This window comes from Ahaetulla prasina, chromosome 1 (assembly GCF_028640845.1).
Source record: "Ahaetulla prasina isolate Xishuangbanna chromosome 1, ASM2864084v1, whole genome shotgun sequence".
NCBI classification, from domain to species: Eukaryota; Metazoa; Chordata; class Lepidosauria; order Squamata; family Colubridae; genus Ahaetulla; species Ahaetulla prasina.
In genome coordinates, this window is record NC_080539.1 from 193,791,700 (window position 1) to 193,817,763 (window position 26,064).

A 26,064-nucleotide genomic window follows, 5' to 3' on the forward strand; every position below is an offset into this window, starting at 1 on the left:
TAGTAAACTGTGAATGCTATTTTATAAATGTAGATAAGTAATCTGTTATTTTGAAGTGAAGTACTCTGAAATATGTAGCATAAACTGGTACTGCTGTTGAATGGGTCGATAATAAAACAAGCAGCTGTGCAAAGGACAAGCTAACTTTGAATGCAGGGAAACAAATGGATATTGTGTAGATAGAAAGTTCATAATCCAATTCATAAATGACTCGGATTTTTTTTCCCAGTTGCCTTCTCTCAAAATAATTGGCCAAGTGATTGGAGATCTATTTCTTATGTGGCCATGTTCATCTGAAAAGCATTTAAATTGTGCAAAAACTAAAGAACAACCTAGATATTTTCAACAGCTTTCTACAAAGAACTTTCTTCCAAGTTCTAAAGATTTCTGCTGAAATCATTTCAACTGTTAGTGGGACTAAATTTGCTTAAATCTGAGTATTATGCCATGATTGAGCAATGAATCAAACTCAAAACCTGTGCAGTTACTTCTTGATTCATATGCAAAAATACTTATTTATAGCTAGATAGGTACAAATAATCTGAATATTTTTTAAAATTATAATTTCCTTCTGTATATAAATATGTAAACAAAAATATCCAGGATTCTGTTCTTTTCCTATCTAACTCTGGATATTTGGCTGCCATTCTAGAAATGGTTTGTAGAGCCACTGATTTATTTAAACAAATCAGTGATATAGATTTGTAATGACTAGCTTGCTACTTTTAGGATGCTAGTCATTGCTCTCTGGTTTAAAAGTAGCTTCAAGTTTATCACTGCATTTGCTGAAGCAGGCACAAATTTTTGAAAATGCAATGCATAGCGTGCCAATCAGAGACCCCCATCTGTAGTTCTAATCAATTTTCCCTCCCTTTTTGAAACCTACTTTTTATTACTACATTTTTTAAAAGAAGTACATGCATATTTGCCTCCTTAAAACAAATTGCTAAAATTATTAACGCAGCAATCATGAAAATACTCAGATATTTCTATTCAATATATTATTTTGGATGTATGATTTTGAGAAATACTGGATTATGCTTTCTTTGTAATGAGTGATGCTCTGGGGGACAGGAAGGGTGGTTTGTTTATGAATTTCTAAACTTCCCATTTATGATTTTCCAAAACTTGCAATTTTGTATTGCTTGCAAACTTAAATGTAGCAATTTCCCTACGTTCCGGGTATTCTCATTTAACATGCTGATAAAAAGACCATAATCTTGTGAACCCCTTCTGGGAAAGGCTGGTGAAACTATATTGTGAGTTTTGCATTTTCATTTCATGTTGCACAATGCATTCAAAGTTAGCTGACCTTTTGAAGCAAACATGAAAAACAAAACCCTACTGTTTGTTAATTTGAAAATGTGAATAGTATTTTTATAGCTTGTTAAAGATATGGCTAGTTGCATTATGTAAATAAGGTTAATGTAGCTTTTATTTCCCTTTGTGGGCATCATTGTTTGGAACATGATTGTCTAAGGTTGATTTGTATATAAGTGAATGGTCTGTGATTGCCCCTCTCGCCGCCTTCTTCCCATTTCTCCCATCTTGGTTTATCTCTTTCCAGATCCTGACTGCATTTTGACATTCTGTGTGATTCTGTGTTAGCACTATTGTGGTTTGTTCAACTTCCTGCACTTGCTTACACAGTAGGATATTGTGTGTGGTGTATTGTTATTTTAACTTTTAGTTTTTTTCATCTTTCAGCTTTGAAGGAACATGCACTGTTGAAAATACACAGCTGATTTTTGTTAATATTACTAGGCATCTAAATATTTTAGTATGATTTCCCTTTCATGCTGGGTTTTTTGTTTCTTGTTTGGGAAGCTGGGGGAGAAACCAGTGTCTTCTTTTTCTTAGTGTGATTACTTCCCACTCAACTTCCCTATCAAAGTCCTTTAGGGTAGAGCTTTACCTGTTTGTTAAGGCAAATGTAGACTTCAGCCTGCTTTTGCTTCATCTTACACTGATCATCCCAGCTGAACAATTTGAAAACTGTTCTGCTTTTTTGTTACATGAATCTGTCAGAAATATATTTTTAATTTAATATAAATGAACTTCAATAAAATAGCAAACAAAAGGTTTGTTGTGTCAAGGTTTCTGTTTGTTATTAGTACTGGTTGCTTACTTAACAATGCTACCCCAAATCAAAATAGCAGAGGGTGGTGCTGACTGCCATTGTAGGCCATCTCGGAACTGGCATCACAGCAAAGGCATGGAAGTGAAGGCTGATAGGTGTTGCTTGAACTCAAAGTCACTCTGAAATATGAGATTCGGATATAAGGGCAAGCAGACTGTTGTGATCCAGAGGTGTCCATAGTGAAAGACTTAACTGTAAACGTTTAAAGAATTACAGAAAATGAACATGTTAGAACAGCGGTACACAATCTTTTCGGCTTTGCGGACTGGCAGCAGGGAGGGGGAGAGGGGATGGTTCTGTGCAAGCAATGCGTGAGCGCACCTGCATAAAGGGAGCTCCACACACAAGCACACATATACCACCATTCACACAAGTGGAGCTGCCGTGGCCCAGGAGTTGGGGACCCTTGTGTTAGAAAGCATTTTGATATTAGCTTGGTCAACAATAAAATTCCAACTACTATCCATATATGTATAATTGATTGTATGAAAATATTCCCACATATTTTGGTGCAATTGACTAAAGTCTTGCCTTATATATCTTAGTTTCTGAAAGTAACAAACGGCATACATGTTGTGTACACTGAGAATTGATTCAGGGAAGATACTGAATTTTATTCCAACTATATACTTTATAATGGAGCCTTAATATCAGCTGACTGGGCATATTTAGAAGAGCAAACAAATCAGTAGATTTGTGGTAGATTATAAATACGCCCATATGTAATACAACTAACATACAGTGAAAACATTACATTTTTTTTATCCAAAAAGTTTTTATTGGTCAAAAAAGGTTTATACAAATACATATCAGGTATGGTAAATTTTCATTTTTCTTATACAAGATAAGAATTTTACTCAAAATTTTAAACACATACAACAGCCATATGGCAAGCAGGTGATACGAAGTAGCTAAGTTTATCAATCTTACATACGCAATAAAGAAGGGTCAAGAATAATCAGAATATCATACAAAGGAGAATAAGGAAAACCAACACAATACCAAATATCATTGTCACTTCCTAGTTTTGGATCTCAGAACTCTGGGTTCAGCCTGACCCAACTCCAGGGCCGCAACAGCGGCAGCCGCCTCCCCATGGTCTATAACCTCCCTTCTTCAACTCCTGGGTCATCTAATTCCAGGAGGGCTTTGTGTTCCTCCACGAGGCCGCAGCCTCCGCAATTGTACTAATTTTTTCGTAATGCCCTCCCGGAAAATCATCAATCCTCTGGCATCAGCCATCTGAAGCCTACTCCTTCTGGTACAATTTGCTTGACAAAAGTAATATTTCTTTCTCATTTCACGTACCTGTCTGGGAATCTGCCTCAGAATGGCTATCTCCTGCCCCTATAAGTCAGTGCCCCACTCCTATGTTTTCTAAGAATTTCATCTCTCGCCTCTCTTCTCACAAATTTGACATGAACCTCTCTAGGAACTGCATGCGTGCATATTTTGAATTAACTCTATAAGCTCGATCCACATCCCAATTCATAAAGTCAACACCTCTCCCAAGAAATTCTCCCAACAGTTTAGTCACAACATCTCTCAAGTCTTCTTGGTCCACTTCTTCCAGATTTTGAAACCTAAGGAAATAAGACATTTTATCCATCTGTAGTCCAAGCACAGCATTGCCTGTCGTCTCCTCTCTTTTCTGCACTGCCCGCATCTCTCCCTCCAGACCTTCCACTTTCTGCTTGTTTTCTGCTGAGACTTGTTGAGTGTCCTTTAAATCCTTTTGGATAGTCACAATTTCTGCTCTTATTTCATCCAGTTTCTTGTCCATATTAGATAACTTTTCCAAAATTCTCCATTTCTCCAGCAGTTGGTCTCTGACCTTTGCCATTTAAAAATTTTTAAAATCCTCAGGCAAGCACAGTATCCTTGTAATTTCCTCCGGATCCACCAGGGGCACTCACAGGAGCAACGAGTCCAGAGTACAGTTAGTCAACCAGGAAGTCAAGGGAAGTGATGTCATCAAGATTCTCATAGTGAAGGCGGAAGCTGGACGCCACCATTGTTCCCCAGAGGAGGGGGCCTCAAACCTCCCTCCTAAATTTCTCCATCACCTCTTCTCCAGAGCTCCACAAAACCGTAATCTTGTTATTTTAAGTTCTCCTCTCTCCAAAGTGATTCGTGCTCCTTCCAGTCGCAGGGGAGAAACCCCCGCACTCCGGAGCACTCCACTCACATTTGCCGATATCTCCTTCCCTTCTCCCTTCCTCAATTCTTCTCCGTTCCCTGTTCGCCACCAGGCTGCTGCAATTATAAATCCAAAGCCCCGGTGTCACCGGGCACAGCGGCCCAGGCGACGACCAAAATAATGGCCGCGGCCTGAGGCCTCCGAACCCCTCCGAGCCTAGGACGCGCCAGCATCGGTCCCCCCAGTCCTGTATGTCGGCTGGGAGACCCCTGGCGAGCCGTCCGTGCGGCAGGTGTCCTTTTCGGAACACCTGGCCCCTAAGGGCCTCGGAGGCGGCCGGATTCGGACACTGGAGGCAGGAGAGGCACCTCCAGATGTCCGTTGCCGCCGGATACCGGAAGTCGTCCAAAACATTACATTTTGCCTGGGCTTCTTCCTAGAGTAAGCATCTCTCATGCCTTAATGGGTTACAATTCATGCATGGAAAACATAACACAAGAATATAACACAGTGCCTGGAGGCCATACGGATCTGGATGGGGAGGAACAGACTCAGACTCAATCCCACCAAGACCGAGTGGCTGTGGATGCCGGCGGCCCGGTACAGTCAGCTAATTCCATCACTGACCATTGGGGGCGAACTATTGGCCCCCACGGAAAGGGCTCGTAATCTGGGCGTCCTCCTGGATGCACGGCTGTCTTTAGAAGATCATATGATAGCCGTCACCAGGGGAGCCTTTCATCAGGTTCGCCTGATACGCCAGTTACGCCCCTTTCTGGATCGGGCTTCCTTATGCACGGTTGCTCATGCCCTTGTTACATCCCACCTGGACTACTGTAATGCTCTCTACATGGGGCTCCCCTTGAAGTGTGCCCGGAGACTCCAACTGGTCCAGAATGCGGCTGCGCGGGTGATAGAGGAGCACCTTTGGCTCCCATGTAACACCCTCCTGCGTAATCTGCACTGGCTCCCAGTGGTCTTCCGGGTTCACTTTAAGGTACTTGTCATCACCTTTAAACGCCCATGGCCTAGGGCCGGATATTTACGGGACCGCCTACTGCCACCATTAGCCTCTCACCGACCAGTGCGCTCTCACAGAGAGGGCCTCCTCCGGATACCATCAGCTAAACAATGTCGGCTGGCGACCTCTAGGGGAGGGCCTTCTGTGGGGCCCCTACCCTCTGGAATGAGCTCCCTCTGGGGCTTCGTCAACTCCCCGATCTCAAGTCCTTCCGCCGCGAGCTGAAGACGCTGCTGTTTCGAAGAGCAGGACTAGCCTGAATGTAGTTTTAAATTGGGATTTTTAAAAAAGGGTTTAAATGAGGTTTTAAATTTATATTTAAAAGTTAGAGCATCAATTGAATTTAACTATCTATTCTTTAGCCGTTTTTTATCTATTATATGTTTTCTGTTGTTTTTTGTCTGTGAACCGCCCTGAGTCCTTCAGGAGATGGGCAGTATACAAATATAATAAATAATAATAATAATAATATATTTGGACTATGCTGAGTTCTTGCCAGTCATGAGCAGAGAACTGGGCGTACCTAAATAGACCCACAGGGCTTCTTGGCACACACCGCATTAGATTCTGGTATAAATTCTGGCATGAATTTGGACTTGTAACAGGGAAGCTCCAGTTCTAGTTCACCCTCAGCCACAGAAGCTCCCTGGGTAGTTTTGAGCTAGTCACACACTCTCAACACAGTCTGCCTCACAGGGTTTTTGTGGTTGGGAAATACCGCATATACTACATATTGTGTGTGTGATTTGTGTGTGATATAGGTATGTAATATAGGTGAAAGTTTGAGTCAGTCTTGACATTTGTATTCAAAATGGACAGTGATTAATTTTATATAAATTTTGTGTGTGTGTGTGTGTGTATGGGTGCAGGTATATATTTATGTATAAAGCATGTGTATATGTATGTGTTTGGATAGATATATTTCTCTTGAGTGGTGAAATTCAACTGGATCTATCTGGATCACCTGATCCGGTAGTGCTGGCAGTGGGAGGCTCCACCCACCCAGATATCATCATGTCCCATTTTTGACCACCTGTGCATGTGTGGAGGAGGCACGCACAAGTGTAGCACGCTCACATTTGCGAGTCGATAGGGAAAGGTAAGTGAACTTCACTCCTGATACCCACCAACCCTGGCAGGGCAAACCACTGTATATAAACAGGGTGCAATTCCCACACTCGCTTGCGCTGATGATGCTACTGTAAATGTTAAATGAAATGTTCCAAGGAAAGAATCAAGCTCAGAGAGCACCAAGGACTCCATAACTCAGTTGCTCCCAGCTCCAATGGCATATTTGCAATACTATGCAATTCAAATAGCATAAGTCTACTGCTTTCTAGCTTAGTTATTCCATGGCTACAAATTATATTATACAGTATATCACAATGCATATCAGTTTGAAATTGCTATGATAATTTGAAGAATGAAAAAAAACTGAATCTTCCTATACTATACACATATCAGATTTTGAATGAAACTTACCTTTGTATTGTCTCTTCCCACTTGATCATATTTCTTGGAGGGTCTCCTAAATAATCAGTGACCTTGTGTCAGGCTGCCTCTGATTATATTTAGGAAAGAATACACCTTGACTTCATTTGCAAATAAAGAAAAGTACTTTTACTAAATACATCATGACTGCAGCAGTATAAAGTTGGATCTGAGACAAAATATGGCTAACATTCCATATCCCTTCGTTAGTCCCTCCTCCCCCCAAGAGGTCAGCAGGTCTGGTCCAATGCCAGCTCTTTCTCGGCCCCTGTGGTAATCTTCTTCCACAGGTCTCTGGCTGTAAATCATCTCAGGAATGCAATGTCCGTTGAAAGCCCGCGCTCTAACATTCCTGTTGAATTGAAACTATCAATCGCCCCTCCCCTTGATCTCATGTCAGACGACACTCTTAAAGGGCCCTCTCTACTTAAACTGAGTCCATGAGCTATTTACATTACACATAAAAACCCCATGCAATCTAACTACTGAATATAAAGAGTACAAAAGGATGTGAGGAGTGGAGTGGAGGCTGACACCTTGTCTGTAACATCAGAAGACCTAGAGCAGGGGTTTCAAACTCGATTTCATTGAGGGCCACATCAGGGTTGTGTTAGATCTTGGGTGAGGGAACAGGAGGATGTGGCCAGGGTGGGCATGGCCAGCTCGACATCACTCATGTTGGGGACATCTGTGGTAGCCCAGGCAAGGCTGGGGAAATCCTCCTACAGCCCTCTGCCAGCCAAAATAGAGCTCCATTTTCGTTGGCACTGGTGCTGTGGGCTGGACCTTTGCTATTTCCAGGGCGGCCCTGCAAGCCAGATCTAAGCACCTCATGGGCCAGATATGGCCTGCAGGCCTTGAGTTTGGCACCCCTGACCTGTTCATCCTCATTGTTTCAGCAGATAAAATATCATCTGCTGCTCTAAGAAAGAAGAAATTATAATAGACTGAATCATGTCTAGTTTGACAAGTGATCTACTACAGTTGCTAGATTACCAAGTCAATGAGCTCTGACATTTTTAAAAGGATTGCTATAACTCAGCAGCTACAGAAATGTTTCTTTGCATCATCTTATGTTTGGACCCCAAACAATGCCATTGGGAGTATATTACAATCAAATATAATAATGAACTCTCTATCTGCTGGCCTCCTCTCCTCTTCAAATTTTAAACTATCTCTGAATACAAATTCACTAAGAGAGCTTTAAATAATGGTCCAAAGTGGGTTTAGCTAATTGAACTAAATTGCTATACAAAGAACTATCCCTTTTGATTAAACCTGTTTTTATTGACACGCATAAGACACCTTAAATCAAAGTGTTCAAGTACTTTATTTGGGCTGGAAAATATAGCTAATTTGAATAATTTTAGCTGGGAAAAATTGTCAATTTAAAATAAGAGTAGATAGAAAATAAAAAATAGGAAACAAAAAGACTAGAGTACACTGATTGGGAGCCACCTACAGTTTATTATAAGATTGGTAGCTATATGTTAAATAGAATAAATTAAAATAAATACACACATGCATACACACACAAACACACACACCCACTCAGAGTGACTGAAATAAAAATGTGGGGAATGTTAAGTTTGGGCAATGAAGAGGCAGGAGACCAGTGAGTGACAACAGCTCTTTAGTTTATAGTGATCCCAGCAAGAACAACAGGCAGAAACCCCTCTTTAAATACTATTTTGGCTGAGGCTTCAACCAATCAGCAACGTGCTTTGTTCCCGCCCAAACTTCCCTCCTAAAGTTTAAAGACATTACACTCCTTCCCTCCCAGAACGCTTTGTACCCGTATTTACATAAAATTTGCAAGTTATTTTTCCACGTAGTCACGCAGGTTGACCGGGCATCTCCTAACTCTTTCTGACCTGCGCAATTCATTCTCTGGGAGTGAGTCGAGCTGGTCGGAGGGATTGTTTGTTCCTCCCAGCTCCTCCTCTGGGCCGTCCGGCCCCGGATTATTGGCAGAGTCGTCCCTGCTGTCTTTAGGAGGAGCCGGTTGGCGTCGCTGGACTTCTTCGGAGTCAGATAAGTCCTCCGCTCACCTCGGGTTTGAGTCAGCTGTAGATTCAAACATTTGGTAGTCAGGGCCTGGCTGTTTGGTTTCTGGATTGCCTTGTACTCTTTTTCTTAATTGGTCTATGTGGCGTCTCCATACCCGACCATCCTCCATGTCCACTATATATGATTTCAGCCCGGTTATGCCTAGAATGGTCCCTTTTAACCATGTTGGGCCTTCGCTATAGTTGTGTGCCCATACTGGGTCACCTACGGACATTTCCCTGTTTTTTTCTTTGCTACCCTTGTACCCATCTGGGCTGTATGTTGGGTTTAATCGGTCTAACGGGCACCTGAGTTTTCTACCCATCAATAGCTCTGATGGGCTACGGCCCGTTGTCACACAGGGGGTTCTATGTTGGACTGCCAAGAAGGTATCAATTTTGGTTTGCCAATCGCCTGGACTTATTCTAGATAGCGCTTCCTTGGCACTCCGAACGAAACGTTCTGCAAGTCCGTTCGTCGCCAGGTGGAAAGGCGGCGAGAGGACATGTCGGATACCCTCTTCCGCTAAGTACCCCTCAAACTGGGTTGACGTGAATTGCGGACCGTTGTCGAAGATTAGGGTGTCTGGTAGACCATGTGTTACGAATAGATGCCTCAGGACTGTGATAACTGCTTTGGCCGTTGTAGTTTTCATAATTATGATTTCTAACCATTTTGAGTAGGCATCTACTACAATTAAAAAGGTCTGCCCATGGAACAGCCTGGCAAAATCTATGTGAATCCTGGACCATGGGCCCTGGGGTTTCTCCCACTCTCTAATTGGGGCCGTAGGGGGTAGTGGCCTTGACTCTTGGCAGGATTGGCATTTCCCTACCCTGTCACTAATGTCGTTATCCATTAGGGGCCACCACACATAGCTCCTCGCTAAACTCTTCATCTTCACAATCCTGGGTGGCCCACATGCAACAATTCCAACACATTTCCACGTAACTTTTCCGGAATAACCACCCTATCCCCCCATAACAGACACCCCCCTTGAACCGACAGTTCTGATCGTTTTTTTGCAAAGTCTTTGAAATGCTCGCCCGGCACAGTGGGCCATCCCCTTTGTACCCAACCGATTACAGTCCGTATGATAATATCCCTGTAAGATGCCCTAGCCACTTCCTTAGATGTGACTGGGCCAGAGTCCAAAGAGTAAATTAGCAAGACGGGTGTCCCCGGGGTCGGGTCTTCGATAGTCTCTGGTAAAGGGCATCTACTAAGAGCGTCCGCATGCCCTAAGTCTTTTCCTGGCCGGTGGAGCAATTTGTAAGAGTATGCTGCTAGGAAAATCGTCCATCGGGTCAGCCTGGGTGACAGTGCAATGGGTGTTGGGCGGTCGCCCGCTAGGAGTCCCAATAGGGGTCTATGGTCCGTGACTATCTCGAAATCTCACCCAAATAAGTATTCGTGGAATTTCTTAACCCCGGAGACTATGGCCAATGCCTCTCTGTCTAGTTGGCTGTAGTTCCTTTCTGCTGAGGACATTGTTCGGGAGTAATACGCTATAGGGGCTTCTGTTCCATTCGGTAACCTATGGCTGAGCACAGCCCCCACCCCGTATGGTGATGCATCGCAAACTAGTACTAGGGGCAACGTGCCATTGTACTGGATGAGGAGGCTATCGCTGGACAAGAGGTTTTTTACCCCCTCAAATGCCCTAGCCTCAACCCTGCCCCAGGCCCAAGTAGCCTTTTTTGCTAGTAATTTATGTAGCGGTTCTGCTACTGTTGCCTTATTCCTTAAGAATACTGCATAGAAGTTAACAAGCCCTAAGAATGCCCGTAATTCCGTTTTATTTTTGGGGGCTGGAGCCTTTCTAATGGCTCGTACTTTGCTCTCAGTGGGGTGGATCCCTTCCCTATCTATTCGGTATCCCAGGAACTCTACAGATTCTACACCTATTTGGCATTTGTTGAGCTTAACCTTAAGCCCAGCAGACCTGAAAATGCCCAATACTTTCCTCAGTTTTACCCCTAACTCGTCTAAGTTCTCTGCTGATACCAATACATCGTCGAAATAGGGGACCACCCTGTAACAGCCGTTCCATTAGGTTTTGGAATAACCCTGGAGCCACACTGACTCTGAACTGGAGTCGAGTGCATTTGAAAGCGCCTCGATGTGTGACAATTGTCTGTGCCTCGGCTGTGCTGTTATCTACGGGTAGTTGTTGGTAGGCTTGAGCCAAATCGAGTTTGGCGAAAACCTGCCCTTGTCCTAACGAGTGCAGCAAATGTTGCACTACTGGGACGGGGTATGCGCTCTTCTGCAATGCTTTGTTAAGCGTTGCCTTGTAATCAGCGCAAATTCGGACTGATCCATCCGGTTTGACTGGGGTCACTATGGGTGTCTCCCATTTGGCATGGTCGACGGGGACTAGTATCCCCTGGCTTACTAGTTTGTCTAACTCCCTGTCAATTTTGGGCTTTAGGGCGAATGGGACCCTCCTGGCCTTTAACCTAATGGGGGCAACTTGTGGGTCTAGGTTGAACGAAATAGGGGTCCCCATGTACTTGCCCAGGCAGTCCTCGAAGACGTCCTCGAACTCCTTCAGCAGTTCATCTTTAAGGTTGACTTCGTTTCTGTAGACCCCGGTCACTCCCATGCCCAGTCCAGCCCTAGCAGACTCGGTAGAGCTCCGTCTACGACGGTGATAGGCAGGATCTTCTTGAACTGTCCGTACTTTAGTCTGACAGACGTGACTCCTTGAACAGGGATCCGATTTCCTTGATAGTCTTGAACTCTCAGTTTCTGGGTTTGTAGTTGGCGTTTTGCGATGTCTGGCAGGTCCCTCGCGATGGTGTCCCAAGACATAATTGTGATTGATGAGCCGGTGTCCACCTCCATTTTGCACGGCACTCCTTCAATGTATGTTTTGGTAAAAATCTTTTTTTCTAGTCGTGTCGATGCGTGGCCCATTCTCACAGTGGTTTGATTCAGCTTCGCGCCCTTTTTGAAAGGACCAATCCCGGGCAGCTTCGCTGCTCTGGCATCCTGATTGGTCAGTTTGAATTTTTGGCGGGAAGGTTGGGGGGGCTCGACAGGCCTGAGCTATATGTCCTTTCTTTTTGCACTGTCGACAAACTGCATCTTTGAACCGGCAGTTTTGTCGTTGGTGTTGGCCCCCGCAACTCACGCATTCGTCCTGGTCACCTCTCTCCGGCCTCCCGGTGTGGAAAACCTCTTCCTCTTCCTCACCTTCCGATTCGGCCTGGACTTCCTCGCTGTGGACCGGTGTTGTTTTCGCTCTGGCACCCTGCGCGTTCGGCTTTTGCAAGGTCTCCGCCACTTTGGTGGACATTTCGTGAGCCCTGGCCTCGTCCAAGGCTATGGCCAGAGTTAGGTTGCTTTTGGACAGCAACCACCTCTGTAGTCGGATGTCCCTGACCCCACAAATGAGTTGTTCGAGTAAGGAGTCCTCCAAATCTCTGTACTCACAGTGGTTTGCGGCTTTCCTTAATGCGGCCATGTACACGCTTATCGATTCGCCCTCTCGCTGTACCCGTTGCCTCAACTCGAACCGTTGGACGAATTTTGAGGGTACCGGTGCGTAGTGTGCTCGTAGTGTTGTTTGTAGTGTTTGCCACGGTACCGATTGTACCAGTGTTGGTTCTGACAGTGACTCTGCGGTATCAAAAACCTCTGGTCCGCAGTGGCTCAGGAAGTACGCTCGCTTCCAATTATCCGAGACGCCCTGCAGTTCATTTGCTTCGAGGAAACACTCAAAGCGAGCCATGTACGACCCCCATTTCTCCTTGGCTGGGTCAAATGGCGCTGGCGGTGTGTAGCTTGACATCGCTAATATCCGCCCTTTGAAACTGGCTGGGTTTGCGAATTCCTCCAGCTCTTTTTCCAATCTCACTGCCTCAACATCCCATCCTCGTCACCAATGTTAAGTTTGGGCAATGAAGAGGCAGGAGACCAGTGAGTGACAACAGCTCTTTAGTTTATAGTGATCCCAGCAAGAACAACAGGCAGAAACCCCTCTTTAAATACTATTTTGGCTGAGGCTTCAACCAATCAGCAACGTGCTTTGTTCCCGCCCAAACTTCCCTCCTAAAGTTAAATACATTACAGGGAAGCTCCTGGAAAACCTCCTGAAGCGGGAAGAGAGGCTTCAGGACCTAAACAGGGAGGAGACTGGTGGATTTATGCAAGAGGACAATACAATGGATTCAAGTTAGATGATTCATCTGTTCTCTTTGTCTTCCCATGGATGGGATCATGCAGCTATAGCTGCCTTTGTACTGGAGACCTTGAGGAACTTCCCTTCAAATCGATTCTAATGGTCTTAGTGATTTCTTCAGCCAAGAAGCAGGAGCTGGAAATAACAATGAATGTAATTAAGAAAAACCAGAAATCCTTAACTCAAATCTAGAATGGTCTTATCTTAGTGGGGCTACCAAGATTCCTATAAAAGCAGCAATCCAGGGCTCCCCACCCTCTTTCTCCTAGGAAGGTAGAATTATCCTAAATAAGTGGGCAGGGGGGGGGAATCCAAATTGCTAGTTTTTGGAAACTAGCAATAAAGAAAAAATGAAATCTTGACTGGCTTTACTAAGTAAAAGTCAAGGTCAATAAAATGAGGACCCAGATTGTTGGGAATAATTTGCTGTCATTGTAAACCACCCAGAGAGTGTGGCAAAGCATGATGGGGCTGTATATAAGTGCTATTGCTCTTACTATTTAGCCCACGAAACCCAAGAGTCATCTTGGAAAGGATATAATTATAGAGAAATAGAAACAGAGTTCTTCTTCAAGAGTGCTTGGCTTTAGCTAGAGTGACTCTTTAACCAGGAAACATGCTCTGGACTGGATTATATATGACCAGCAGAAATGATAAAGCTGGGCTGATAGAGTCTAGAGCTATATTTATCACACAGATGCCCTTAGCAACACAAATGCCTTTATTTTCCCCCCAGAATTTAAATACTTTTAAAAATAGTTTTAGAACTATTTTTATAGCAATCTTCAGTATCTAAAGGGCTGCTGTAAAGAAAGAGGGGGGTCAACCTATTCTCCAACCTGAAGACAGAATAAGAAGCAATGGATAGAAACTAAAGAAGGAAAAAGGCCCAAGGGTAAACTAAGTTTTAAGGACTTTAAAAAGGCCAATCTCAAAAGGTGATTTCATCTTCTGGATGAGAAAGTGAAACAAGATGTCACATGCCTTGCAGCTCAATGCTGCTAGTTTAAGAGGGAGGAGACTAGATTAATGCTTAAACTTCCCTCACTTTTTTGTCATGAAGCCATAACAAATCTATCATCTATCTAGATCTATCATCTCTCTCTCTCTCTCACACACACACACACACATACACACACACACGCAGACACACACACCTATCACGGATCCTCTGTCTTGCCATACTCCAAATAAAGAAATAAATATCATCAACCTATCTATTTCTTAACAGGTAAAGAACCTACATTTAATAAAATGCAAAATACTGTGAAGTCCCTATCTTTTTAACTTGTTTAGAACTTAGAAGTTAACATAGAATAGAATAGAATAGAATAGAATAGAATAGAATAGAATAGAATAGAATAGAATAGAATAGAATTTTTTATAGAATTTTTTATTGGCCAAGTGTGATTGGACACACAAGGAATTTGTCTTGATGCATATGCTCTCAGCGTTCATAAAAGAAAAGATCCATTTACCAAGAATCATAAGGTACAACACTTAATGATAGTCATAGGGTACAAATAAGCAATCAAAACTTTGAAGTTTTTACAAAAAAAGTTAAACATAGAACAGAGAATTACAGGGTTGGAAGGGCTCTTGGAGGTCTATGCCATTCCAGACAAATGGCTGTTCAATCTCTTTCTGAAAACCTCCAGTGATAAAGAACCCACAACTTCCGGAGGCAAAATGTTCCAATGATTGATTGTTGTCACTGTCAGGAAACTTCTCCTTAATTTTAAGTTGGATCTTTCTTTAATGTCTCAACGGTGCTTTTTCAAGAGACAACTGGACTTTCTGGTTTTTCCTTGAAGACATTTCACTTTTCATCCAAGAAGCTTCTTCAGCTCTCTAAGGCCATTTTCAGGTTCTCACTGAATGTTCATGATTGCAACAACAAGGGGGCCATTCCTTTCTGACATGCAATTTTTAGACCTGACTCTCTTTCCAATATTTTTTTCTTGGATTTCTGCTGACAGTATTTTGATGGCAAATATGGAATGATGCAGATAGGAAAACCAACTGACTGACTTCAATGAAGTGGACTCAGATTGCATCGCTTTGTTCTTGGGGAAAGATGTATTTCCAAGGGTTTTAACACTTGGATTTATCTCAAATATTTCCATAAAAGGTGCATTTGCTTGATGTATCTTTTTACTCATTTTACCACTTCAAGCAGCCTGTTTACTTTTTCCTGCCTGCTGCTGAGCGGCTGGTTCCAGACTGTTGCCTCCCTGCAAAGTCTTCCATGGCAGGAGTCCTGATTACGCTGCTTCTGAGCATTCAGTCCATTTGTAATTCCTCTTTGCCATCTGGCTTTCCTCTGCACCACAATTAACCACAGGAAATATGAAGCCTATGAAGTAAATGGGAATTTAGCTAACTTTTCCCTAGAGCAATTGCTGTGAGATGACTTGTTTTCTGTTGTCCATCCTAGAGAGGCCAGGAAGGAAACAACAAAGAAGAAGATAAAGCCACTGCTCAAATGTGTGCTTGTGCATACATGCATGTTCTGAATACGCATACATGCATATTCTATATGTTAAAAATCACCATCATTGGGGGAGGCTCACTGTTCTGACCTCAACAGATTTAAATCACACAGTCTCAAAAAACCCTCTTTTATTTAAACGGCTGGGAATTCTGGTCATTCACAGCCCGTAATAATTCATAAACATTCTGTGAACAGTCTGACAGATGTCTGCCAGAATCTTTCAAGGTAATGCTGATAAGCACCCACCTTTATCTCCCTTGAAAGGGAGAGACCTAATTGCCAGTTAGCCCTGCCCCCTTTCTGCCTCCTATGCCAGGCCCTGGTCCAAGCCTTCCCCAGACTCCAGGACTGGCCAACCTCCACGTTCCTCCACAACCTCCTCACTGTCTGAATCTGCTACCAGCTCTACTGGCCACAACGCTCATTCCTTTTTATTAACATTTTTTTTTAGATTAGTACTTAAAGAAAACTATATTCTAAATAATTTTCACCAAATGTATTACACTATATCCCCCAAAGCTGCAACCAATCATTTCCTCTTCAATTTTCAATTCATTTGGAGGCAGAAAAGCAATTATCTTTGGCTTAATACCATTGATAGGGAAGTGTTGGAAGAAATATCCATCTGGGTTCAGTTCCAAGTGGGGACAAAGACAGGTGGTCTTGGTGGTCAGGATCACACATTGAGTTCCTGAACAGAAAAGGGCTGAGATCTTGTGCACTCCCTGGCTTTATGCTTTTTCTGAGCTTTGAACTTTCTGGGGCACAGGAAGAGTACCCTGATTGGCTGGCAGACTCCCAGGTGGTCTAGAGGTCTTAGTTAACATTGTAGGTTGTCCCTCAAGCTTGCCTGAGCCTTGCCATGTGGTGAGTTTCTGTTGCTAGATGGGTCCTATTATGTTGCAGATGATGGCCCATTGACAAAGGTGGGGAGAATGAGTTTCTACCTCTGACCCATTGACAAAGGTAGGGGGAAATGAGTGAGCTTGGCTGAGGCTTTAATGGTCCATTGACAAAGGTGGCGGGAGTCAGGAAGCTGCTTTGTCTTTAAAACATGTTTCTCCATTTCTCATCCAGGGAAATATATTCTGCCTTTTTAAATATTTTCTAAAATATTTCATTCTTCTAGGAGGGGGATGGGTGCTAAATTCCTACAGAAGACTTAAGGTTATTGTCACCCAGAAGCCCAGAATGGAGGGGGGAATTGATCAAAATGTCTCTAGGTTGGGTTCCTCTGGGGGAAAGGAAACAGGTGAAAGTGGTTCTTTGGGCAGAAGTGGGCCTTTTGCATACTAGGAGAATTGGCACAGAAAACAATGATGCCGAAAAAACAGGCTGCTGTTTTACTCTGTAGAGAGTAAGAAACATGATCTTACCTTTTTCCCCTTACATGAAAGGGGGAAAAACATTCAAGTCAATCACATGTAGAATATGCAGAAGAGCCTTAGATAGGTGTCTCATCTAATTCACCTGGGTGTAATAATAGAAGGAATCACAGAGCAATCAGACTTGCAACATTTATCAAGATTCTAGTGAAAAAAGTAGTTTAGCCTACCAGTGGGGTTGGTTCTTGGTTTGGTCTACCTGGTGGGACTCTGAGATTGGTTAGAAAATTTAAGAAATCGGGCTTTTTCATGCTGCTCAAAGAAAATTGCCTTAAAATCTTTGGCCTCGAGTCACCAAAATCCACCAGGCAGGTCCCTGTCCAAAAATTGCTTTGAAACAATTTGTCGCCGACTAACCACTCAGCAGAGCCCCACTTTTGAAGTAAAGCAAGGCAGAGGATTGTCGACGATGTCATGGTGCATTTGCATCTTCAAGAAACTTTTAGGGGACGGAAGCCTTCCCACCACTAACAAGCAGGACCAGGACAGCGGAATGAGCCCTTTGATGAGGCAATAGAATTACTGGGGATGTCAGGGGGAAATGAAATTCTAATGTTGCAATCCATATTTTGCTTCATTCTAACCATTTTAAATCCATGCATCTTGGACTTGAAAAGAAATCCTTTTAGTAAATCAGTACATTATTTGTTTGATTTATATAATATTTTTCCTCTCCAAAGCCGAAGGTTATTCCAATCTTTTATACACCCTGAAATAGAGGCAGGGCCAAAATAGAATTAGTGGCCTGAAGTCATCCACTGAGGTTCCACAGCTTAGGAAGGTTTTGAATCTGGGTCTCCCCAGTCCCAGGCTAGATGTGTGTTATAAGAAAGAAAACTAATGATATGAAGGACGTCATGGGTATTTATAGGGAAAAGGACCTCAGGATGGAAATTCCTTGATTAGAAAAAGAAATATTAAAGGCACAATTTCAAACAATTCCACTTGTTGGAAGAAATATCCATCTGGGTTCAGTTCCAAGTGGGGACAAAGACACTGGAAACATGGAGGCTGCTTGGAAAGATGGTTTAATGGTGGCCAGGATCACATGGCTTGAGATCCTGAACAGAAAAAGGGGCGAGATCCTGTGTGCTCCCTGGTTTTATGCTTTTTCTGAGCTTTGAACTTTCTGGGGCACAGGAAGAGTATCCTGATTGGCTGTCAGACTCCCAGGGGGTGGGGGTCTTAGCTAGCCTTGCTGGCTGATGTAATCTTCCCAGGTGCCATGTGGTGAGTTTCTGTTCTAGATGGGTTCTATTATGTTGCAGATGATGATGGCCCATTGAGAAAGGTGGGGCGAATGAGTGAGCTTGGCTGAGGCTTTAACGGTCCATTGACAAAGGTGGGGGGAGTCAGGAAGCTGCTTTTTCTTTAAAACATGTTTCTCCATTTCTCATCCAGGGAAATATATTCTGCCTTTTTAAATATTTTCTAAAATATTTCATTCTTCTAGGAGGGGGGTGGGTGCTAAATTCCTACACACTGAAGTGAAAAATCCTTCCAATTACTTTCTTCAACTAAGTGTTTGTAAGCCCTCAACTGTTGGTAAGGAGATTCATGTGGAACTTCTCAAACATGTTGCCATCCTTGTCTTGCTAAGAGTATGTAAGGATCTGCCCCAGCTGGTCCCTCAGGAATGCAACATTCATGACTCTACTGAATTGAATCAAAAGAACTTTTACTGAGAGAAAATGGTTGCAGTAAAGTCAAGTGGAACCTGAAGGTCCTGTGCAAAGCACAAAGCAATTCTTCCATTCCTCCAAACCCAACCCAAACCCGCCCTCTCAGGCCAGTCCACTGGAAGCCTATGTGATGCTGCAAAGTTGTTTTGAGAATGCTGAGGTGCTAGGCAGATAACAGGTCACTCTCAGGTCACTTCTTTAGCTCAGAGCTGAAGAAGCTTCTTGGATGAGAAGTGAATCAGAAAGTCCAGTTGCCTCTTGAAAAAGCACCTTTGGGACAACCATAATCTGGATGACTGAGAAACTTCATAGACATTTACGGATGAATGAAAACTCATCTTGTATTATCAATTTATTTACCTTTTACAGTATATTTTGCAACTCTCAGGAGAACTATTCAAAGTCTATTCCAGCAGTTTCCACAAGGCTCCACATATATCATTAGGCTACAGTAGGTTTGGGCAAGTTGAAGAATCTCCACATCCTATCTGTCATATGCTGGATATTGGCACCAGGAAGACAACATACCTCCCACAATGCATCAAGTCTGCACATTATAAAACAACAATACACAGTCTGGTACATTGCAGCTGAGGTTATTTAGATTTGCTGAGGAAAATATGAATTATTTTCTAGAGGAAGAGTTTTGATTTTATGTTAGAAAGGTTTCCTAACAAAAAAAGTGATGAGCTCTTCTTCATTGAATATATTTAAGCAGAAACAAGAGAGCATCTGGGATGTTTTAATTTGGATTTTTGCTCCAAGCAGGTTGGAATTGGTTTCTTCCAATTCTATAATTCTATAAATCTATGATTCTTTGAATCTATGAAATATACTGCTCAAAAAAAAAAGGGAACACCTATACAACGCAATGTACTGTATTTAATAAGAATATTTCATTCCTTCAGATCTAGGATGTCTTACAGTATTTTTGTGTTCCCTTTATTTTTTTGAGCAGTGTATGTGCATTGATTTAGGACATTAAAATCTGAATATCAAATACTGCCCACCACTACCACTGAACATACAATAATGTCCAGATATGTCTTATGACTTGTCACAAATTATTTTTTGAAATTACTCTGTTTGTAGTCTGGAAAGACAAATCAACTAATTCAAATTACTGGGATTGGTCTTTTTATTTTCTAGTGGTCTCTATTCTCTCTACCTGGCAATAAAACATGTAGAAGGAAGCAAAGAATCTTATTTTGCAAATTTCCAATCTCTTGGATAGATTTCTGTGGTCAGCTTGGTCCAACCTGAAGCAAAGTGGTCCAACCTGGAGCAAAGTCGTAATGAGGTAGAGTAAGTATAACTGGGGATCAAATTTGCTTAAGCCAGTAAGTGGATTGTTTTATCCCATCCCTGATTCAAACTCTTCTAAAAATTCTAGTCCTGATTTGTTATTTTAGACGTGTTCCTCTATAAGTGGAGGGGCTATATAGCCTCACAAAGAGGAGGGAGGAAACATTGTATCTGTTTGCATAGAAGCTCTGTTTTGATGATGGGACAACCAGTGTTCATACCAGCACCCACTTCTAAGAACAGACATTGAGGGGTTTTACAATAAAAATTTTGAACATTATATTTTCGGTGCAGTGAAGCAAAAAAGAAAATATACTGTATACTACAGTATAGATTAAAACATATGATTGATGATGTTGGCAACAAGAGTGCCTTTTTAGTATCATTCATTATAACTAAGTAAATGGATTGTAAAGAAGTTAAGGAATATCAGCATAAAAGCTGAAAGGGTTGCTTGTTTCAATTCACAATATTTTATTTGCTTCAATTTTAACTCTGTGGTTTAATTATCAACATAATTGAAAGTTAAACTACTCATATTCTATACTTCAACATTCAGAGACTGACGTTTTACATCAATTCATCTCTTAAACTGTGGAAGAAAAAGAGTTTTGTGACATTAATTGGAAAATATGATGTGAATTATAGACAAAATATGGTTTTATAAATTGTACATTAAAAAAAGAAAAACCACACAAAGCTTAATTCAAATCAAAGTATCAGAAGGGACATAATTCATCTAGGAAGCCAGTGCTTCATGACTTTGTTTGCAGAAGATGTTTAGCATACTCAAGGAGGCTGGAAAAGGCCACAGCCCACAATCATAATATAAAGCAGCTTTATGAACTTCAGTAGACTGTATAAAAACTAAAAGTGGTACATAAATAGAATGCACTGAAAGACATTCTATTTTATGGTGCAGGACTTAGGGAAAAAAACTAGATATTCTGTTAGGTAATATCTGGATGCTCATTGACTTCTCAGTTTTCGTTAAGCAAGCAGCGATTTCATTTAATTTTAACCCTTAAAAAATAATAAAGTAGCATTTGAGACTAGGAAATCTCCAGCCTTTTCTAATGGGAACAGGATGGTTTGCTCTACATGCTGTAAGATTCTGAGGACATCAGAAAGGCTAACATTCTCCGGTTTATGCATGCAAGGCATTAACTCTGGTTGTTGTAATTCTACAATACCATGTAAGAGTTTGATGTTGGACTAGCTCAAGTGAATACACAACTGTACACTGGCTGCCTAGTCTTATATGTTTTAGGCCCAGTATTCTCCAATATCTTCATAAACGATTTAGATGAAGAAATAGAAGGGGAACTCATCAAATTTGCAGACTACACTAAGCTGGCAGGACTAGCCAACTCCCCAGATGATAGATTCCAGATCTAGGTGGATCTCAACAGACTTGAACACTGGGCCCTATCCAACAAAATGAAATTCAATGGAAAGAAAAGTAAGATTTTACACATAGGCAAGAAAAGCCAAACATACAGAAACAGATTATGTGAAACCTGGCTCAATAGCAGTAACTGTGAGAGAAATCTTGGAGTCCTAGTGGGCCATCACTTAAATATGAGCTAGCAATGTGCAGCCACCACCATAACAGCTAATGTAATCTTAGGTTGCACTAACAGAGGGATAGAATCAAGATTATGTGACGTGTCATGTGAAGGCCACTTCATAAGTCCTTGGCAAGACCACACTTGGAATACTGCATCCATTTTTGGTCACTATAATATAAAAAGATGTTGAGACTCTAGAAATAATGCAGTAAAGAGCAACAAAGATGATTAAGGGGCTGGAGACTAAAACATATGAAGAACAATTGCAGGAATTGGATATGTATAGTGCAGTGAAAAGAAGGACTAGAAGCAACATGATAGAAGTGTTTCAATATTTGAGGGGCTTCCACAAAGAAGACAGGGTCAACTTATTTTCCCAAGCCAAGCACCATAAGGAGAGACAAGGAGCAATGGTTAGAAACTAGCCAAGGATAGATGCAACCTAAAAATTAGGAATTCTAAATAAACCAGTGGAACAGCTTGCATTCAGAAATTGTGGATGCTCTATCACTGGAGGCTTTCAAAAAGAGACTGGACAGCCATTTGGCTGAGATGGTATAGAGTCTCCTGCTTGAGCAGAGGGTTGGACAAGAAGACCTCCATGGTCCCTTCCAGCTCTGTTATTTTGTTATTCATGATGAGGCACAAGCTGTTAACCTCGATATGAAAACTCCAGGGTTGTCTCCTTGGAGCTCAATTCCTGCGGAACAGACATTTAGGAGACTTTGTTGCTGCATCCTGAAAGAGGATTTACAGCAATCCTGCAGCAATCATTTTAGTGTTTTGTTGTTTTTTGGGGGTTTTTTTTGATGTTGAAGTATTGGCCTGAATAAATACTTCCTTTCCTTTCTTCCTCTGAATTATATCAAAATAATCTGCAAAGAGCATTCTTAAGAATCACTGGCATTTATAAAGATTTTTTTATTTTGTTTTATGATTGCAATATTCTCATAAGCCTTACTGATGAAGTTCAAAGAGGAAATTCTAATTTTAAATGCACAAATGCTAATCTAAACACTTTGGCCATCCACATCTCTTAGCATATTAATTTCCAGCTCCAGTGGTTACGACTGTGTCTAGGGAAACATAAATTGTCCACTTTGTGCTTCAGTAGGACATTGTAGGGCAATTGTCTATGCTGTTCTAAACGATACACTAAGAAGAGAATAAAATAGATAATTAGAACATATTCAGATGATACTCTCTTTTCATCTTTCAAACTCTTTTCTGTAAGAATTTAAATATTAAATTTGAAAGATCAAAAGCGAGCATCTTGATACTCCATATTCCCTAGTAGCCCTGATTATAAATATCATACAACCAAATATATAAATTTTGCAATGCACCTGAGAATCTGAAAAAATAAGGTTAGCATGTTCTTAGAGCATCTTTGCCATACTTTTTATAGGACCCTCTTCTATGGTAGGGAGGATGAACAAAGGGGAGTAGACATCACAGGAAAAAAAGAATAGAATTTTTAGGCATACCTACTTCCTGTTCAGTGGTGGGCTCCAAATTTTTTAACAATCAGTTAAAACAACCCTAATGACTGTCTGGGTGGGCATGACTGGGGTGTCATGTGACTGAGTGGGCATGACCAACTCTATGTCACTTGTGTGGGTGGTACCTGTTATGGGACAGACAGGGTTGGGGAGGGAATCCAAGGGGTCTACAGTGGGGGGAGCTGGAGGAAAGATCCAACCTGTGTGTGTGTATGTGTGTGTGTGTATGCGTGCAGGTGCGTGTGTTTGTGTGTGTGTGTGTGTATGTGAGAGAGAGAGAGAGAGAGAGAGACTTTGCCAAGCTAGTCTGGGAAAGCTGGCTGGGAGAGGAAGAGAAGCTGGGTAAGCTGGACTCAGATGCCTCTCGTGTCCCCTCATCCCAGAAGCAGCAACCTTGCACTCTCCCTTTTCTGCTAGTCCCCTTCTTTGCATGGGAGCAGAGATGAAGAAGGAGAAGTGGGCAGTGGCGTCCGCTAGCTTTGAGGGGAGAATGCCACACAGAAATGGGAGCACACAGAAATGCTGCACCCTTCTTCCTCTCTGTCTCCATTGCTGGATGAGCCCATGCAAAGAAGGGGGCTAGTGGCAGAGAATGGAAGAGTGTGAGGTTGCTGCTTCTGTGACAATGGGACCTGGGACATGTCTGGGTCCTGCTCACCCAGCTTCTCTTCCTCTTGCAGCCAGTTTTATGGGCCATTTTCAGGCTATTTTTAGGCTGATTTTGGCCCAATAATCAGCCTGAAAAACAGCCCCAAAATGGCCTGAAAATGCCCCAAAAGCAGCCTGTTTGGGGGGCATTTTTTGAGCCGTTTTCAGACCATTTTTCAGGCTGATTTTGCCTGGAAAAATGTCCTGAAAATGGCCCGAAAAAACAGCCTGAAAAAACAACCCACTTTGGGGGCATTTTGGGGCCATTTTCAGGCTGTTTTGGGGCCATTTTCAGGCCATTTTGGGCTGATTTTGGCCCAATAATCAGCCTGAAAAACAGCCCCAAAATGGCCTGAAAATGCCCCAAAAGCAGCCTGTTTGGGGGCATTTTTGAGCCGTTTTCAGGCCATTTTCAGGCCATTTTCAGGCTGATTTTGGCCCAATAATCAGCCTGAAAACGGCCTGAAAACCACCCAAAAAATGGCCTGAAAATGGTCAAAAAACTGGCAGGGGTGGGGCCAGCCGGTGGTCTGATTTTCCAGTTCTCGAACCGCACAGAATTGGAACAACCAGTTCAGGTGAACCAGTCCAAATTCTTCAGGTGAAATTCAAGCAGCCCACCTCTGTTCCTATTCTTCTGACATAGTTAATACATAATTTTCCTATTTCTTACAGTATATGAGATGCTCTCTGTTCTTTATTCATTTCTATAATAGTTGGGAGAAGACAGAGGAGGAGGTAGTTTTCTTACTTTGTTGGAAATGGTGGGTGGAAGCCAGAATGTGGCTTTAAATCTATTATTATGTACTGATTGCTTTTTAGCCCTTGGTTTCAAACTGAATTTGCTTTTACTGCTTCACAACAGTGGTAATGCTTTTAGTTGGAGCAAGCTTTGGTGATTCAATATGGGCCAGATGCTTTGGCCACTTCGAAAATACCTGAGGGGATCTCTCATCAGACAAAACTATGATGACACTAAAACCCATAATACATTTTTATCAAAAGTTAAAGAACATTTTTAAAGTGGACACTAATGAACTAGAATATCTAGTAATACCACATCAATAGCAGTAAGTTCTTAAAAACATTAAAGTGGTATTGGCGGATTTGAAAGTAAAATTGATTTATCAAAAAGTTATATTTTGAGTCTGCTGGACACCTTAATACTGTATTTGAAAGAAGGTCATCAATTTCACTTTGTTGGAAAGATAAAATTTTGAAGGATTCTTAATCCATATGATCTGGTCTTTTCAACTCTTGGCATCTTCTTAGAATGGTATTTCATTGTATATAGCAATAGCACTTAGATTTATATACGGCTTTACAGTACTTTATACCCCTTTCTAAGCAGTTTACAGAGTCAACATATTGCCTCCAACAATCTGGATCCTCATTTTATTATTTTACCATCCTACCAAGTTTATCAACTTGGAAGGATGAAAAGCCTTGAGCCGGTGAGATTCGAACTGTCTAACTGCTGGCTGCTGAATTAGCTCTTAAATATATAAATAATAACATACTATCAATTTAAATATAAACATAAAATATAAATAAATTATAGAGAAATCCCTAAATGTTAAAGAAGTTAATGTGAAGTTGAATTATACCCCAAAACGTTGGAATATTTAAGGAACTATGATTGTACAGTTGCTAAAAGAATAATTCTGGGACAAGTTACATTATTACATAATTTATTACATTATTTACAGCACTGAGACGGCTTTGGTCGCGTTGGTTGATGATCTCTGGAGGGCCCGGGATAGGGGTTGTTCCTCTATCCTGGTCCTACTTGATCTGTCAGCGGCTTTTGATACCATCGACCATGGTATCTTGCTGCAGCGGTTGGGGAGCCTGGGAGTGGGGGGCACCGTTTTTCGGTGGTTCTCCTCTTATCTCTCCGACCGCTTGCAGACAGTGTTGGTGGGGGAGCAGAGATTGACCATGAGGCACCTCACATGTGGGGTGCCGCAGGGGTCGGTTCTCTCGCCCCTCTTGTTCAACATCTATATGAAACCGTTGGGGGAGATCATCCGTGGTTTTGGGGTGAGTTGCCAGCTGTACGCTGATGACACTCAACTGTACATTTCCACCCCGGATCACCCCAATGAAGCCATCAATGTGATGTCCCAGTGCCTTGAAGCCGTTCGGGTCTGGATGGGGACGAACAGACTTTGACTCAACCCATCCAAGACGGAGTGGCTGTGGTTGCCGGTGTCCCGGTACAGTCAGCTAGTTCCGTCGCTGACTGTGGGGGGCAAGTCACTGGCCCCCAGGCAGTTGGTTCGCAGCTTAGGCGTTCTCCTGGATGCACGGCTGTCGTTGGAAGAACACTTGACGGCCGTTGCCAGGGGAGCTTTTTATCAGGTTCGCCTGAACCGCCAACTGCGTCCCTTCCTGGACCGGGATTCGTTATGCACGGTCACTCATGCCCTCGTTAACTCCCGCCT